Source organism: Bombus fervidus, chromosome 9, assembly GCF_041682495.2.
Source record: "Bombus fervidus isolate BK054 chromosome 9, iyBomFerv1, whole genome shotgun sequence".
NCBI classification, from domain to species: Eukaryota; Metazoa; Arthropoda; class Insecta; order Hymenoptera; family Apidae; genus Bombus; species Bombus fervidus.
This window is the reverse complement of record NC_091525.1, coordinates 9,983,123-10,000,000: the sequence shown is the minus strand read 5'-3', so window position 1 is coordinate 10,000,000 and position 16,878 is coordinate 9,983,123. Positions and strand designations below refer to the sequence as shown.

Here is a 16,878-nt window from a genome sequence, read left to right as displayed (position 1 = left end):
TCCCGAAGTCAGCCTTTCCTTTCGCTGAGTAATTTCAAGCCTTGGTGTTCGAGCTGACCCATGTCGAATGGCAAGAGAGAATGAAAAAGAGAGAGAGAGAGAGAGGGAGAGAGACAACTGCCGACGTCACGCAACTTGACCGCGAGAAGAGGGCCGAGAGCGAACGGGGTTGAGAAGCCAGAAATGGAGCTCGACCTCGTCACCTTTCCTCCCCATTTCCTCCCTCGAACGCAGACGGCTCCGCTATTCTGTCTCTCTCTTTCTCTTTCTCGTTCAACCCCTGACACGACGAGTGCTCGTTCGTGCACGCACTAGTCCGCGTCACGACGACGAAACCGACACGACGACTGTTCCGCCGGAGCCAAAGCTCTCTCCCCTCGTTCCACGATCCCTCACAGAGAGAAATCCGCTGAAGGACGTTCAGAGCTTGACGGAAATGAGGCGGCGTCTGCGACCGCGACGAGATTTCCAGTTGGACTGGGGTTTCCCTGCCGGATACGTCCGATAAAAAAATGCCAGCAGGTCGATAGGGGCGAAGTAAGACTCGTTGGGTGCTGCACGCTTTGTTATTCGATTGATACCGAAAGATTTGACCTTTAACGAGCTAATGGCGCGGAAGCTTTCCGTTTTTTAATTTACAGGGAAATTGGCGAGGGTATTATAAAAATCGAAGAAAGTTCATATAGTTGTCAATTACCCTATTTCGAGTAATTAGCAGCAACTTGGAATAGAAATATACAAAATATAACAAAAGGAACTCTATGACAAAAATGGGGCAAGCATCAATACTATAATCCACGTTATAATCAGTTAGATAAAAGAAACGAAGAAAAGATGATCGCAAGTAGCTCCGCCACAAAAACATATCTATAACATAATATATATTATATATAATTAATATAATAAATCTATGAACGCTTCGAGTATATCAGACACTACTAAGCACACACGCGGACAGAGAGATATACATAAAAATTGAGACATACAGAGGCGGAGGAAAAGAAACGCGGAGAGAATAGAAAAGCTTCGCGTGGCCCAAGGCCTGCAAACTCTTTCATCCAGAAGCCATTGTTCTCCGCGCTTCTTTCTCTTTTTTACCTCTGCCCATTCCTCTTCTTTTCTTTTTTTTTTTTTTTCGTCTTCTGCACGGTTTTAAGGCTTCCACGGCCTCAGTCCGCCGGCACCTTGACCGGCAACCATGTAATCGCTTGTTTAATCAGGCCTCGTTAGAAACAACCTCAGGGGAGACGTCGTCGTCCTTGTCGTCGTCGTCGTCGTCGTCGTCGTCGTCGTCGCCGTCGTCGTCGCCGTCGCCGTCTACGTGTCCCTTCGAGCAGATGCTTCTAATGAAATTCTAACGAGTACGGATATCTTCGTTAAGTGGATTATAATTTCCGTATTGTTCGCTCGGACGGTCCTCCAGCTAGAACAGCTCGGGTAAATCAGACTGACGGCCGATAATGCGACGACAAGATGGCGACGTAAATTTCGATCGAGCCAGTTTATGCGGCTTTAACCGTGCACCGCGTTTTAACGGACATCGCTCGCCGAGTTATCGGGCGAATGCGTTTAGCAGATCGTACGTGTGAATCTGCTTTGGTCGTAGTTGTTCCGGTTTAGTTGCAGTTTGTCGTTCGTTCGATGATTTGCGAAACGGCCGAGGAGAAATTGTTGGTCTAAGTGGCACGAAATGAAACGACTATGTGATATTGAAAATGGAAATGAAATTGAGAACGTCATGTTGCATTTTTGTTTGAGTTGTTGCGTCAATGTTTCGTATTGTATTTGTTTTGCAGCGTAGTGTTGCTAAAAAGGAGATTGCCTCGACGCAGTTTGATTCGCGTGTTATTTTAGTTAGACGCGATGAAAACATTTCTTTCTTCTAAAGTAAAATAAATATTCTATTTTTGTCGGATTCGTAATATCGAATTCCAGTTAGAACGCGTATTCTTCGTATTCGTCAGTCTACTAGAAGAATGTAGAATAAAGTTTGCCGATTCTGCGATTAATCGATGAATCGATTCTACAATGAGAGTGTACTATTATTTTAACCAGTAAAATTGTATTATTTTAGAAGAAACGTCGATTAGAAATCTGCTTCTACGTATTAATATCTACCACTACGTATTAGCTTTCGAAAAAATGTACTTCTTCTCAGTCGTGGAAAAATCTCTGACAAACAAACGACATGTAAACTTTAAATTACTATTTTCAGGACAAAACTCTGTTAGAAGCAAAGATTCGTTCGACAGTACACTTCCGAAACTCGTCAAAGCGTGTTTCGCAGTATCGCGATACTTTCGAAACTTGCGAACAATTTTCTCTGGAAATTACACTCCGTGGAGGTGGAAGCTACTCCCGGATGCGAACGAGGAAAATGGCAATTTTGCATTCTGTCCGTTACAGGTTGTTTCATTAACGAAAGCTGTTTCTCAAGGATCGGCTGGCTAAAGGTTTCTCCATTTATCCGGAACGGGCGAAAGGTTCCGTGAGCCGAGAATTTTGGCGGTACTCCGTTCCAGTTGGCAGCTCGGCCACCGACCTATAAATCACGCGATTCCCATCCTCCATTATGGTTAATCCCCGCGCATACATTCTGTCTCTTCGTGCGTCTGACTTCGAATTTCCATTCCACGTCCGACGTCTCATCCACTCCATCTTCCGATGATTCCCGAATCAACGTCAAAACGAGATTTATGAAACTGGTTTGCCACGATTCGCGTCCAAAATCTGATCGTTGTCTGTTTGAAGATATTTCATATTTTCTTTCCAGTCGGACGATCTTCTTAAAGAAAATGTATTAAATTTTAAAGAAAATAATTAAACCATGTATCACGAAGGACTAATAAATCATAAAATCATCTCCTTTGTCGATTTCAACGAGCTTCATGATTCTACTAAATTCGGAGGAATTTAATTTCAATAGCAGGTCACGTGCATCACAGGCCCGCCTGCATATACTGCATATGCATTCGATAACTTGTAAGGTAAATATGATGGCCTTTGCACGTGTAAACACGTGCCATTGTAACTTGTCTTCACGTCCCGAGATCGCAGATGTTCGAACTCTGACGTTCCATCTGGAAACTTATAGAAAATTCCACTTTTAAATTTGTATCCTGTCATTTTCTGAACGCACAGGCTCACGGAAACGTTCGAACGTTTGTGCGCACCTATTACGAGTACGTTAATACGTGTTGTATGAAACATTTTGAAATTTAATTAGCACTGTTATGAAACTCGATTATCACGATTATGTAAACCGATCTGAAAATACACATAGAAATTACAGAATGTTTAATACAAGTACATATTTCGCAGAGATTACAAAAGGATTAAAACGCTCAATTGTCGGTTGTATCGATAAAACTCGATATTCAATGGGACCATCTTTAACTTTGTCGCTATCCTCGAATTTTACGTGTTTCTTTTAACGTAAACTGTCTAAAATTCAAATGATTCATCAATATTCTTTGGCTTATCTCCTTCAAACTTGAGAAATCGTCTAATGACAGAAAAGTATGATTCGGTTGAAAATGTCACGTTAAAAAATGCAGGAAGGCTAATTATCTATATATTATACGTTTAACATGGTTATTTGTACTGGATACTAATTCTTCACTAAATATATATTTGCAAGAAATATCTTGCAAGTTCTATGTGCATATTTAGATTGGTTTCTCATGACAATCGTGCCTCGTTAAAATTTTCTATAACAAGTTCTATGAAACTTGAAACAACTGGTTGCCTATTGACTTTATGAAGAAATATTTCGAATAAAATTTACCATATTCAATAGGTCTGATTAGGTGAATATGGTTTGACTTTTTAACACCTTATATTTCTTAGATTATGAAGGTAATCTTGAGTTTTTGATACGGCGCAGCATATTTTTTATAATATTAATCGATTCGATTCTGACATTCTCTAAAAAAAAAAAAAAGAACAAAAAGATTAATCTATTTATACCAAAGATATGCTAAATTAAATTTCTCGAGTTCAACGTATGAAAGACGAGAGAAGACGCTAGAAACACTCGTCTTCTTTCTCTGCGTATTATTTCTCACTCTATCCCCTTCTCCATTTCTATTTTCCTTCTTTTTCAAACAAGATTTTTTCTCATTTCTTTACACGTACCGTTATCTTACCTTTTCTGATAGTTCGCTGCTCTTTGTCCATTTTCCCTTTTTCCCTCATCCTCCCCCATTCTGTTGCACGTATTCTTTTTCTTTTGTTCCCGTTTCACTCATACCATACGCGCATTTCTCCTTTTTTCACCCTTCGTTCTCCCTCACACAGACACATAAATACTCCATTTTACATTCATTCGCCCGCCTCCGCGTTCTCCTCTCTTTGTTGGCCTCTCTAATCCGCACGTACAGACCGGCCGAATAAAAAATAACGAGTAATGTACATGCAATAACTCGCGCGTTCTTTTTGTTTTTCTTATCTCGGTATTGCAGAATTTGCGTCTAAAAATAAGCCGAATCGATTATTCGTACGTGTTGCGCGGAATTCGACTGAAACTACCGCTTGAAACTTTTTATCGCGGTTTATAGGGGGTTAATTTAGTAGTTTTGAACAGAATTCTCTTTACACGTGCTCGATTCACATGCTCGTATCACGATCTTCTTTCTATAAATTGATCTTACCGACGTTGATACAAGTAAGTGTACGATACGAAAGGTTCGAATTCGCGCAACCAGCATTTTAAATATTCGCATTTTCAAATGTGAATACATTTTCTAGAACCTACAACCTAGATCCGCTGGTTTGCCATGTCGTACACGTAAAATAAATGATACTCCTCTAATCTTTTTAGGTCATTCCATATCAGAAAATTATCAGACGTTTTGAATAACCTGCCGCGCTAATCGATCATATATACTCGGTATTTCAACCAGGTGTATCCATATGTCAGGAATCTTTGACTTCCTCGAGAACAAAGCTTTATACGAGCAAATTTTATCCCGTAGTTCCGACTCATTTTTAGGACAATCTCCTGTCCCATAGAACCACCCTCGTTCAGCGGAAAGAATTATTCAACCGCACGCGTATCCGAAAAACTGTCAAATTCGATTTCCCTGAAAACGAGGCTTCGCACGAGGAAATTGTATTTGAAATTTTCGACTTATTTTTGCACACAGAATAATCTTCTGGCAGACTCAGGTCCGACCGATCCGGTAGAAAATCATACAGGCGCACGTCTATTCTGAAAACCATTAGCTTCGATATATTTCGAAAACGAATCTCCGAATGAACAAAATTGTACTTCACATTTATGACGATTTATTTTCGTACGTAGAATAAGCGTTTTTCCCTGTTGTTGTCCGGTTGTCGATCTTCTTCGTGGAAACCGGCAATTTAAAGCAAAGCTAACTGGCGTTGTTAGCCGGTTTGAAGATGGTAATTAGTATCGACTCGTATCGTCGTGTTTACGCCATGGAAAGTTCATTTCGCGCGGAACACGAAACTTAGCGACGGCGAAGACGACGATGGCGCGACGACTTACTGCACGCCTGACGTATTTAGTTGCAAATTTTACCAGTTAACCGTATCTGCAGTTTGGAATTCCCGTTCTGCCAGAGACTCGTCTTCTCCATCGCGAGATTCCACTCGAACAATGCGTGTTGATTGACTGACACTGGTAATTAACAGCTCCAAGACGTTTATTTCTTGCGAACCTAGCGATTAATCGTTCAACGTCTGTTTAAACCAAAGAATAGAATAAATTTAGGCCAAACATTTTATCTTCTTGTCTTCGTTCTATGATACACCCAGTACATTTGGTAAAAGAATTTTATTTAATAATTTGTGTTTCACGATATACTCGGAATGTTGATTAAAAATAAATTTATTTTGCGATCTATGTTTTACGATACATTTAGTAAGAGAATTTAGTTTTCAATTTTGTTTGTCTCATCCGATTTATGGTACACTCGAGACGTTTGATTTTGCGATGATAAGGTGTGAAATGTTTATTTGTCTATTATCTAAATTCGGATTTTAATATTATTTTTGTCTAGCTATCGAAGATACAAAAGATATCGTATACGAAAGTTACTCAAGTACCTGAACTCTTTAAAAATTGTTATTGTTATTTAGACAGACCAATACCGATGCAATATCTTTAAACGTAATCGCACGAATCAGATTTCCAGCAAATTCCAAATTACGAAACTCAATTTGTTTAAATGGATCTACGCGAATTACATTTCTATCAAATCGCAAATTTCAAAATCGAATTTCTTTACGCGAAAGTGTATGGAGTAAATCAAACCGAATTGCAAATTACAAAACTCGGTTTCTTCAAACGCAGCTATAGAAAGTACATTTCCATTAAATCCCAAAATTCAATTCGTTTACATGAAAGCGCGCGAAACAAATTTCCACCAAATTCCAAATTTTACAATTCAATTTCGTTAAACGGAACCGGGCGAATCAAATTCCCGTCAAAAATACAAGTTTCTAAGCGTAATTTCTCTAAATAGAATCGTTGGAAATACAAGATGGATACAGGCGTGAGACGAGCTTTTCGACTTCGTCGATCAAGTACCGTTAATTAAACTTTATTTAATTAGACTAATTAGACACTTTCGCGATTATCGATAGACGTTTCCACGCAAGTAACGATTCGCGTGTGACCAAATGGCGTGGTATTCTATAACGTCAGTCACTGTGTGTCGCGTCAATCGTGTTTCGAGTTTCCAAGCTATTTTCGTTGGCAGATCCTTGCAATTTCCAGCGAAACGTCGACTGTCACCGAGCTTCCAGGCAAACCATCGGCAAAATTTAAATATCGCCCTTAACATTTCAGATGCGTTAATCTAATTTCGCGAATTTAACTCGAGGGAAAGGGTAAAATCCTAAAATGCTATGGAAGCGAAGTGAATTCGACTCAATTCGTCGATAGTTCCATTATTCATCATCGTTAACACCTCACGAATTTTAATGTACTGTGCGCCAACCAATATAAATCGTGATGTTTCTTTGCTAGCGATTTTAAATTATTAATTTTCGTGGATGTTGAAGAGTTTGAAAGTTTTCGTTGCAGTTCGATGGTTAAATAAAGTCGGGACAGAAATATTCGTAAGTGAAACAGAGATATTACGTCACGACTGACCTCATTGTGGAATTCGAAAGGTTAGTTTTAGACGGCAGATAGTTAAATTTATCGTTAGTCGTGGTAAAAAAAATTTTCATCAAATTCTGTGACGTGGAATAGCGTTCTATCCGCGTTTCATTAATACAATATGCAAAATCTTCGATTTAAATCGAACGTCTTTCATCATCTTCTGCGATATAGTAGTCTGCATTTTATTTAAATACAACGGTTGCTGATAATGTTAGAGTATATGAATAATTATGTCAATAATATTGTAAAAGTCTTTACACGAAGAAATGCGAATAAAATTCGTCTCATAAAAATTTTTATATCCTTTTATAGATCGTAATAATACACGCATATTTTTGGAATAAATGTTTGCTTTCAAACAGCTCTTTCCTTCTGCGTTAAAACAAAATTATATTTGACAACCGTTGGAATTTAAAAAGTAGACATCGCATCATTGAATGACTCGCAGATCTCGCTGTTTGTAGCAATCCGTTGGAATAAATTTTGCCATGCTATTGATATCGATATGTCGGTATGATCATTCGATGAAGAAACTATACGGATCAGCATCGATTCGATTGAAATTTCGCAAATAGATATCGGCACTGGAAAATGAATAATTTATATTCAACCGCGTGCGTAAATAGAGTGAATAATTGATGAAACATTTAATAACGAAGAATACACGTTCCGTATGGGATACTCCACTCGATACTATTCATAGAAAATATAATGATAATTATCGTTAATCTTGACACGAGACACGTTCGCGATGTAAAACTCTTTACAAAGAATCTTTGTTAATTAATCTACGATTAAATTAAATTCCTTTTCATCCGATCCACGTTCGTGTTACTAGTTTTGTCATTATATTTATCGTTACTTGGTTTCAGACTTCAAACATATCTGCCAATCTGAGATTTTAATTCCAGTTTTCCACTTAATTCGCTCCAAACTTTTTCAGTGAGATTTATAGATTGTCACGAGTCAATCGCCAATCGATCGTTCATTATATCGTACGAATCAAAATGAAAAATTTATCAGTTATCATTTGGCAGGAACTCGGAACAAACATTTCCTTTTACCAATTATTTTTCACCAATCCAAAACGAAAATTTATTACGTATTATTTTGCGCCAATCCAAACCAAAACTTCGTTAATCATCATTTCCCACGAATTTTTTTTTTCCATTACTTTCTTTTACTTTCCATTACTAAAATGTATCGTACACGAAACGATAATCCCAATTCAATGCACTCTACACCCCATTACTATCATTGGCAATATTACGTGTCGATATGGAAGCCTCGAGATCGTGCGTTTCGAAGGCAGACGAAATCCTTCGCGTCTATCGACGAAAAGGAAGCGACGCACTCCAGCGAATTTAATAATTCCAGTCGGGGGTTACCCTTCGGGACCCACGAGATGAAGTTGAACACCGCAGCTTCAGCCTATGTAAGACCACCGAGTGTACGAGTTTATACGAAGGGATACTTGTTTGAACGCGTGGCTGTGTCGGTATACGCCGATGGGGGTTGAAGTTATTCGAAACTGCTGCCTCGTAGTTAGCTGAGACGAGCCATCGAGCATTCGAACGTTCGAGCAAAACTGGTTACGTAGAAGTAAAACAAAAATCATAGGTGAACATTTATAAATCGCATTTCCTATTTTTCACAGGGAAACGATCTTGCGATTCGCTACCTTGTCCACCAAACTTCCTCGTTGATTTTTCATTCGATCTCGCAATTACGCACGCGCTTTCTATGCGCTTAAAAATTTCCAATCGAAGATACCGAAATATCGGCTGTCCCAGTAATTTAAAAAAGCACGGAAAAGGAAACATCGATTTCCTTGAATTTCGAATATGTTGCAGACATAGGGAATGTGGTGAGCAAGCTTGGTCCGAGTCGTGGCTCAAGTTCGAGGTTCAAAAGTTACGAGAAAAAGAAAATGATGCTGGTTACGTTACATTTACTCGGATTTAAGCGATTCAAAATGAAATTGCATATGCATATTCCTAGGATCGTGATTCTAATGGTGCTAAGGTATAATCAGGTCAGCTTAGGTCAGATTTTTTGGATGTTCTAGAGCGCTCAGTTCTCCCAATTTTGGAACCACCATCTGTCTGCGTAATTTAAATATCACCACAGCGTCCAAATTTCCATAAATCCACGGTTGTTTCCCCGCGAATGTTGCGAAAGGGTTAAAGGCGAAATCGCGATCCCATCCTCGTTATATCCCGGATTTACAAGGTTAATACCGCCGTCGACAGAGAGATCCAGCAAGTAAACTGTACGATGCTCGAATGGGTTCCTTCGTCGCTCGTTTATGCTGTTCGCTCGATGACTTAAGGGCAACCCGTAAACTCCGATTATCAGCGTCATTTAGTCCAACAAATTCTGCGTTCACGCGGCTGACGGAAGCATCTCTTTCTGATATTGACTCGGCTTATCCATGAACGAAAATTCTTTAATTTATTAGACGACGAAGTGAAATATTAGAAGAAAAAATGGACGATACACGGTGCTAGGAAAATTTGTTTCTCTGATTCGAGGGAGATTTTCTGATAAATAGGAGAGAGTGACGAATTTGCGTATTTTAATCTTCTTTTTTCTTTTTTTTTTTCTGGTTGTTTTTTGGGTATTTTTCTCGCTCTATTTGTTTTCTTTTTAAGTGAACAGAAACGTTGTGAATTTGTGCGTTCTGGTAATTTCGGCGTGAAAATTGTAGGTTTGTTTTCATAGTGGTTACGTCTTCTGTTACTGTGATCGGATTTGGAATTTTTAGTTAGCAAATAGAAATGCTAAGAAGCGTTAAGAGTTTGTATGCTTTAGTAATTAGGACGCAAAGATACAATCTTTTCATAGCGGTTACGTCTCCTGTTTCTCTAATTGGTTTTGGAACTTTTTGAAGAATTTGTGTGTCTTAGCTATTTGAAAGTAAAGATCATATTTCTTTATGGTAACCATATCTTCTGTTCCTCTCTGCATCTCTTTGGAATCTTTTGATAAATAAAAGAGTTACGAATTTTATCGTTCGTTTATTAATTATCAAAATTTTTAGAATGAAAAAGTTCGATGGTCCAAGAACTTTCTACATTTCCTAAAAAATTCTCTTAGTTAATCTTAACAAAATTTGCTCCTAGAAAAATATATATAATACGACCAGCGATGATACCGATTCTTATCATTTCCACGGAATAAACTTTATTACGAAGCCAGATTAGAAAGTTTCCGGAATCGTCGCTAGGAGTTGCTTTATTTCTTACTGTTATCGTCATTCCGGAAATCTGCCCGATTCCTGTTCGATCTGTCCACGTATACCGTGTAAACTTTAGTTGCGTACTTTACTTACTTTACTTACTTTACTTTTTAGTTTGCGTACTTTAAGTGCGTGACCTATAACCGAGATCTTTCGGAAATAAAGTCGCGAACTCAGACGAAAGACGCGTAACTCCTCGTTCCATTATGACAAATTAAACGACAATGTTTCATGGTGACCAGAGGGCAAGATTTCCAGTTGGAATACTCGGTTCGAGAGTAAGATGTTTCTGCGGCTAAATGGTTGCATTAAAAGTTCCTTCGAAGCGAAGTTCCCTTCAACTACTGTAGTCTTGGCTCTGCAAGTCTCCTGTTGATGGATATTGTTCTCCAAGCAGTCGTGTAACACGACGGACGAGGAATTTCTTACGTGAACAGTGTAACACGGAGAGTTTAATAATGCACTGGAGACATGGCCACTTTTGTTTGCTCTTGAGTCCAGACTTCAGAAAAAAGTTGAACGTTGTCTCGTAAGGATAAAAGAATGATGGTTGTACCATAGCCTTTTTACGATGAAAGAAAGTATTGCTTGGATGTTATCTTTTAACGATAAAAGTATTCCGATAGTTTTCTTCTTGTTTTTGAAACAGCATCGAACATATACGAAAAATTTCGAATATTTTGCCACGTTAATTCTTCGATATCAACAATTCATAAAAATCGATATTAAAACATCGTATACACACGCACGATGTATCGAATCGAACCTCTATGAAAAGATGCATATAAAAATCAAATTAGATTTAAAGTCAATTAAACTCGACGCACAACTTTTATTTGAAACGTACCATATTTTTCGCGTATGTATAAATATACGTAAATCCGATCAATAAATTTGCCAAACACAAATGCACCAACATATTGGTATACAGATGGACACACAGTAGAAATAGCAACATTCTCGTCACTGGAAAGCCATCTTTTTTTCGACTCAAACGTTTTCCAAAGGAAAATACCAACTAAAATACTCCGTACACAACGTAAAAAACGAGCACAGGATATATATCCAAAGTGGAACAAGTACATCGATAGAACGTCGAATACTGCCAAGACACATATCCCACGAAGGAGGCAAGGATTTTAAGGGACTGCAGGAAATCTGTAGACGAAAAGCTGGGCCAAAGCTCTCTGTCGGAGGAGTTGGCGAAAAAACCTCTTGCAGGGGCACATTAACAAATACCATTCGACCTGGTTTCGTCTTCGTCGAGCCGGAGAAACGGCCAATAATCCAGCTAGATCTCCATACAGCTGTTAACAGCTCTGTCTGACCGATCGTACAGTCGGTGGAAGCGATACACTGAGGTTTTCAATGTAACTGTTTCCTCGTCCAATAATCCTCAGTTCATCTTTACAGTCAACTTTTGCTACAAAATTGATCTCTTAAAATTGATGATCCTTGATCGTACAGTCGGTAGAAGCGATACATTGAAATTTTCAACGTATTAGTATAGTAGTTCTCGGTTCACTTTCTGAAAATTCTTTTTAAATTTTTCAATTTTACTATACTATTTTCGTAGAAAGTGGACGATATGATTTTACAGGGAAAGATTGGTGAGATGTAACACGAAGATCTGCGATGATCGAATATAAAGACACGACGCAACCGTTGCGTCTTCGTATTTATTAAGATGGAATTAGGATTAAATTAAATTAGAATGAAGAAGGTAAAAAAGCGACGAACAGTAGTCGTCGTCTAGAGAGGCTTCTGACAAAAATGAAAATGTACAAGTGGAATAACCGCATCTTTTTCACTGACTGTACCCGTCTATCGCGAGTCGAAGAAACGTTGGCTGGCAGGATCTCGGCAAGAGGGTCAGAGCAGGGAAAAGGGCGACGTTGAAAGTTCGTGAAAGGATATCCACGGACTGGTTTTCATTTGAATATCGGGGAAAGGTCTGTAGCAGATAATATGTTATATATTGTGTCCTACTATGTGCTACGATATTGTAGCAGTTAAGCTTACATCTTATCGTCCGATGAAGAGAGTTCGCCGAGCTATAGATGGGAAAGTCATGCAGCGAAATGGTACACGTGATATTCAATAGGACGATACTTCTAAGAATTCCATCGTATCTCAGCCGTACAAAATTCTAAGCACTCGTGCCAATCGATGAAACGTTGATTCTATGAGGGATAATTCTGATAATAGAAAAAATATTGTCATCAAATTTATCTGAAATTCTGTTGCAAAGTTTGCGGTGATAGCACTGACCGATGTTGGTTATCGAGTTAAAATAATCACATGGAACTTTCTAGCGTTACGACCATTTTATATTACCGATATAAAATTCTTTATTAATCATCCACAAGCCTTCGTTAAGCCTCCACGTTCAAATCTTCCTCTATCGCCAATTTTTCTTAGAATTTGCTCGTAAATTACCGTCGCAAAAGATCAAGTCGAAACTATATTCGAGTGAATCGATAAAACATTAACTGTACGAGAAATGGTAATTAATAACTCAAGTAATTCTATGATAAAGTATCGCTAGCAAGTTTGTGTTAAATTTCGCTATAAATTTACGGTAATAGCACGGAGCAATTTTCGTTAACGGGGGCGAAGATAATCATAGTGGTCATTTTAATACTAAAACCATTTTATATCGCCGTGCTAAAATTCCTCGCTCACCATCCACAAGCCTTCTTCGACCCTCCATCTTCAAATCTTCCTTCACCACCAATTTTTCTTAAAGTTCGATCACCACTCACCCCCGCAAAATTCAAAGCAAGGCTACGCTACCCATGTCATTCGATAAAACACTGGTTCTACGAAGATACATACCTCTGAATTCCACTTAAATTCCGTTACAAGCTCGCGATAACAACACTACCCTAATTACTGCATTTTAACTAATCTACAAAATTTTCAATAATCTTCACGAACGAGTCCTGACAATTCCAGCGCCGAATTCAGTGCCATTTCTTCCCGGTACCAAAACAATTTCATGCTAGCGACGTGAAAATTCCTCGCCAACCATCTACGACTCATCCTCGACCCTCCATCGTCGGATCTTCCTCCATCAGCCATCTTCACCGTAATTCGATCACCACATCGGTCTCGCAAAATTCGAACGAAAGGCAGTCCGCTGGCGCGAAGGAACGCGGCAATTAATCCTGATCCCTGGCGGAAACAGCCGGAATCTCTTCTCCGCGAGTCTCGCGGAAGAGACGAGGTGGTCGATGAAAATGGAAAATTCGGCGGCTAGGAAATGAGAATGCCCGCGGCTGCCGGGTAATAACGCCTCCGAAGACGATGAGGCGGAAGTTTCGGAAATGGAAAGGGCCAGGGGCGGAAGAGTAGGGGGATGGCTAGGGGTGCACCGTCGGAAGGGGCTTGGGTATTGATTTACGGCGCGGAATTTCGGCTGATTACACGTGGCAACCCCCGAAAAAAGAGAATGAAAGGAAAGAAAAAAAAAAAAAGAAAGAGATCGACAGAGCCGCCGATATGGAGGCCGCGAACGAGTTGTATAACGGGACCGCCGTCTCGAGTGCAGACCCTTCGCGCTCCGGCGAGCTCATCTCGTTTCGCGTCGGATAATTTGAATTAACTCGGAAGAACCGGCTGCCCTCGTTGAATACGTACACCTGCCTTTTATCGTTGTAGCTGCGGTCGTTGTGAACTTCGCCACGGGATCATACGGAATCGCATCTTCTTTTCGAAAGCTCGTGCGTTAAGATCGCGTTTGAGCGCGCCTGCAGAGTACGTTCGATATAATTTTGTGTTTTGCGATGTATCGGTTGGTTGGTTCACTCGGAATGTACGGGATAGTGATATTTATATGATTCTTCGATTTTACAGTTGGTTTGTAACGTTTGAAATGTTGGTCTTCGTCGATATTTTCATTTTACAATTTTTTATTACCCATCTCGTTGAGAAATACGTTCTACGTAAAACTGATAAAAGGGAATAATAATAATAGACGTGGTAATTGTACCAAGAGAATTTACATAAATATTGTAGAAATTCACACGGCTAAATATTCACAATTTAGTATAACGTTAATTATGCTAAATAAACTGCCATCTCCAGTACTTATCGAATTATTTCTCTTCCTCTTCCTCTTCGTTACTATTGCCCGCGAATTACCACCTTCATTTGTATTACAATGAAGTAAAACATCCACGTTGTAATCCATTTTCTGCTCAATTCAGACGAATCTTACATTTTATCTGTGGAGCTCCCTACAAAATCTAAAGTTTTAACAACGTTCTTCATAGTCTAGAAAAAGGTTAATGTTCAGCGTAGCAAGAATTCTCTTTCTGCTTTAATTCATAAAAATTCCCCCTCGAAAGGTCAAGAAAAATCTCTTTGCTTAAGCGTCTTTCACGTGCAGGTATAATCTTATTGGTGTAACGTGTATGTGTATTAAATATAATCTTATCGAAGTCCAGTTCTTTATCTTATTTTGCACGTTAAAGCAGTTCGTGTAATTCGTGCTTTAATTCATATTTGTATCGTATATCTGTAAAATATATCTATAAAAGAATTTTATTTCAAATGTGAAATGTGAATATCGACGATAAACATCGGCCTTGCGCCTACTGAAACATCCATTATCCACTGGCTGGACTAATTTGACGAAGTCCGAGAAATGCGAGGAAACTTGGAAACTATGAATTTTCAATTTATGCATGTTGACAGTTCACCATATGATTACACGATGGCTTGCATACAATTTCTCGTTGCTTCGCTAAATGCAAATGGTTGCAAGGCTTTGCATCAGATTATCCAACCGATGACAATGAATACCAACGATGATGGTTCCGTGGGATTTGCAAGATTCAGCCACAGATTGCTGTGTTTGTATGATTTATCGTTTCATCGACTACCGAGACAACTTTAATTCCGGACTTTATTCCTCCCTCCTATAATTGCTCCAGTTAATCGCAAGTTACCGATGAAAAGGAATAATCTTATTCCTCAATTCACATCGATACCGCGTCCGAAAAATTATCCAGCGTCGTCCAATGACTTCTACGTATCAATTTTATCACTTCTTTCTTTCTTCCTCTCTGTGACATTCATTTGTCGGATTAAAACCAAGCAATTATCACCATCAACCTACTGTACGTAATCTTTGATTTCTCTCCAATTTCTCTGAATCGTAGAGTGAAATTTTCGATTAAACGTATAACGCGATTAGATTCTACATTCCTATCGAAGATACGCCCGTGCACGTGTCTCATGCAGTATCATTTTGAATTATCTTTCGTTTACAAGTGACGTCACCTTTTCCCTTTCGTTATCTTTGCTTCACATTGACTCGCGAATTCCTATACGCCGGTCGCGTCGACAAATCTAACGTATCGTCCAATCTAAGATCACGAGGAACATATGCGCACCTGCTATCTATCATACGTCACACACGTGTCAGGAAACGCGTATCTCCGTGTGATAGCAGCCTAAAGAGAGTCGCTCGCGTAAAGCCAGGATGATCCCTTCTTTTCTTTCTCTCTGGCTGCGAAACTCACCTTGTGTACAAAGAACTTGCGAAGAGCGGCGGCATTCGGCGAATGAAAGCAGCCTCCGACCAACGAATCTCCGTAATTAACATTCTTATTTGCCGTAGGCTCGGCTGTTCCGCTAGATGACGGAAGTTCACCGAGGAACCGGACGAAGAAGCCGAGCGATATTGTCCGTGGAAGAGGTCGATTAGATAATTAACCGACGTGGAGGACCGGTTCCCAGTGGATCTTCCCTGTTCTTTCGGCGAGCATCAGCTCCGCTCCGAGGGTTCCTCTCGACTGTCTCGCGACGCCATTGTATCCGGAACGTGGCCTTTTCTTCCTGCCAGGTTTAATTAAAACTGGCCAGGGAGAACGAGTCTGTTTATTTTTCACCGTTTATAGATCGACGCGGATTCGCCCGGATACTCGAAGCTTTTCAGACGCTCCACGGTCGTTCTGCCACGCGAGGAACTAATCGGCTAAAACGGCACACAGACTAAAAAGAGCAGCGTCATATGGTCAGGCGAAAAGGCCACTCGTTCGACGACGATTTTGGGCGCTAAGGTTGGGGGTTGTTCAGCGAGGGTTTGAACTTTTCAAGTGTGTGAAAGGCGAATGGATATTAGAGTGGAGGATCGCTTTTGTGGGAATGGAGATTTTCTGAATCTGATCCACGCGGAGACTAAATTTAAAGAACAGTGTCAGGTGAAAGGATCACTCGCTCGATCAACATCCTTCGGGTTACGTAGTTAGGGTTGAAGAGTCGTTTGGTAAGTGGCACGGGCTTTCTGGCTAGTTCGAACCGGAAAGTATGAAACGTGGGAAAGGTGAATGGAAGCCAGATAGAAAGTGGAGGATTGTTTTTGTGGGGATGCGATTTTTCTCAATGTGATCGAAATCGAGTCTCAATTTAAAGAACAGAGTCAGGTGAGAAGATCACTCGCTTGACGAAGATCTTTCCAGACACGAAGTTGAGATCGAAGAGTTGTTCGGTA

The 16,878-nt window shown here is 39.7% G+C and overlaps 2 protein-coding genes across 6 annotated transcripts in view; both read right to left on the bottom strand.

Moving 5' to 3' along the window:
- Positions 1 to 16,878, bottom strand: part of Mub (poly(rC)-binding protein mub) — a 238,696-nt gene that overhangs the window by 113,841 nt on the left and 107,977 nt on the right. The gene's annotated exons all lie outside the window — the stretch shown is intronic.
- Positions 1 to 16,878, bottom strand: part of Eif2bbeta (eukaryotic translation initiation factor 2B subunit beta) — a 242,431-nt gene that overhangs the window by 120,585 nt on the left and 104,968 nt on the right. The window contains exon 1 of one of the 2 annotated variants that reach the window (XM_072010172.1): positions 11,917 to 11,927. The exons of the other annotated variant lie outside the window; for it this stretch is intronic. The gene's annotated coding sequence lies outside the window, so the exon portion shown is untranslated. Of the gene's footprint in view, positions 1 to 11,916; positions 11,928 to 16,878 lie in introns of those variants that run through there. 2 annotated transcript variants of the gene reach the window in all.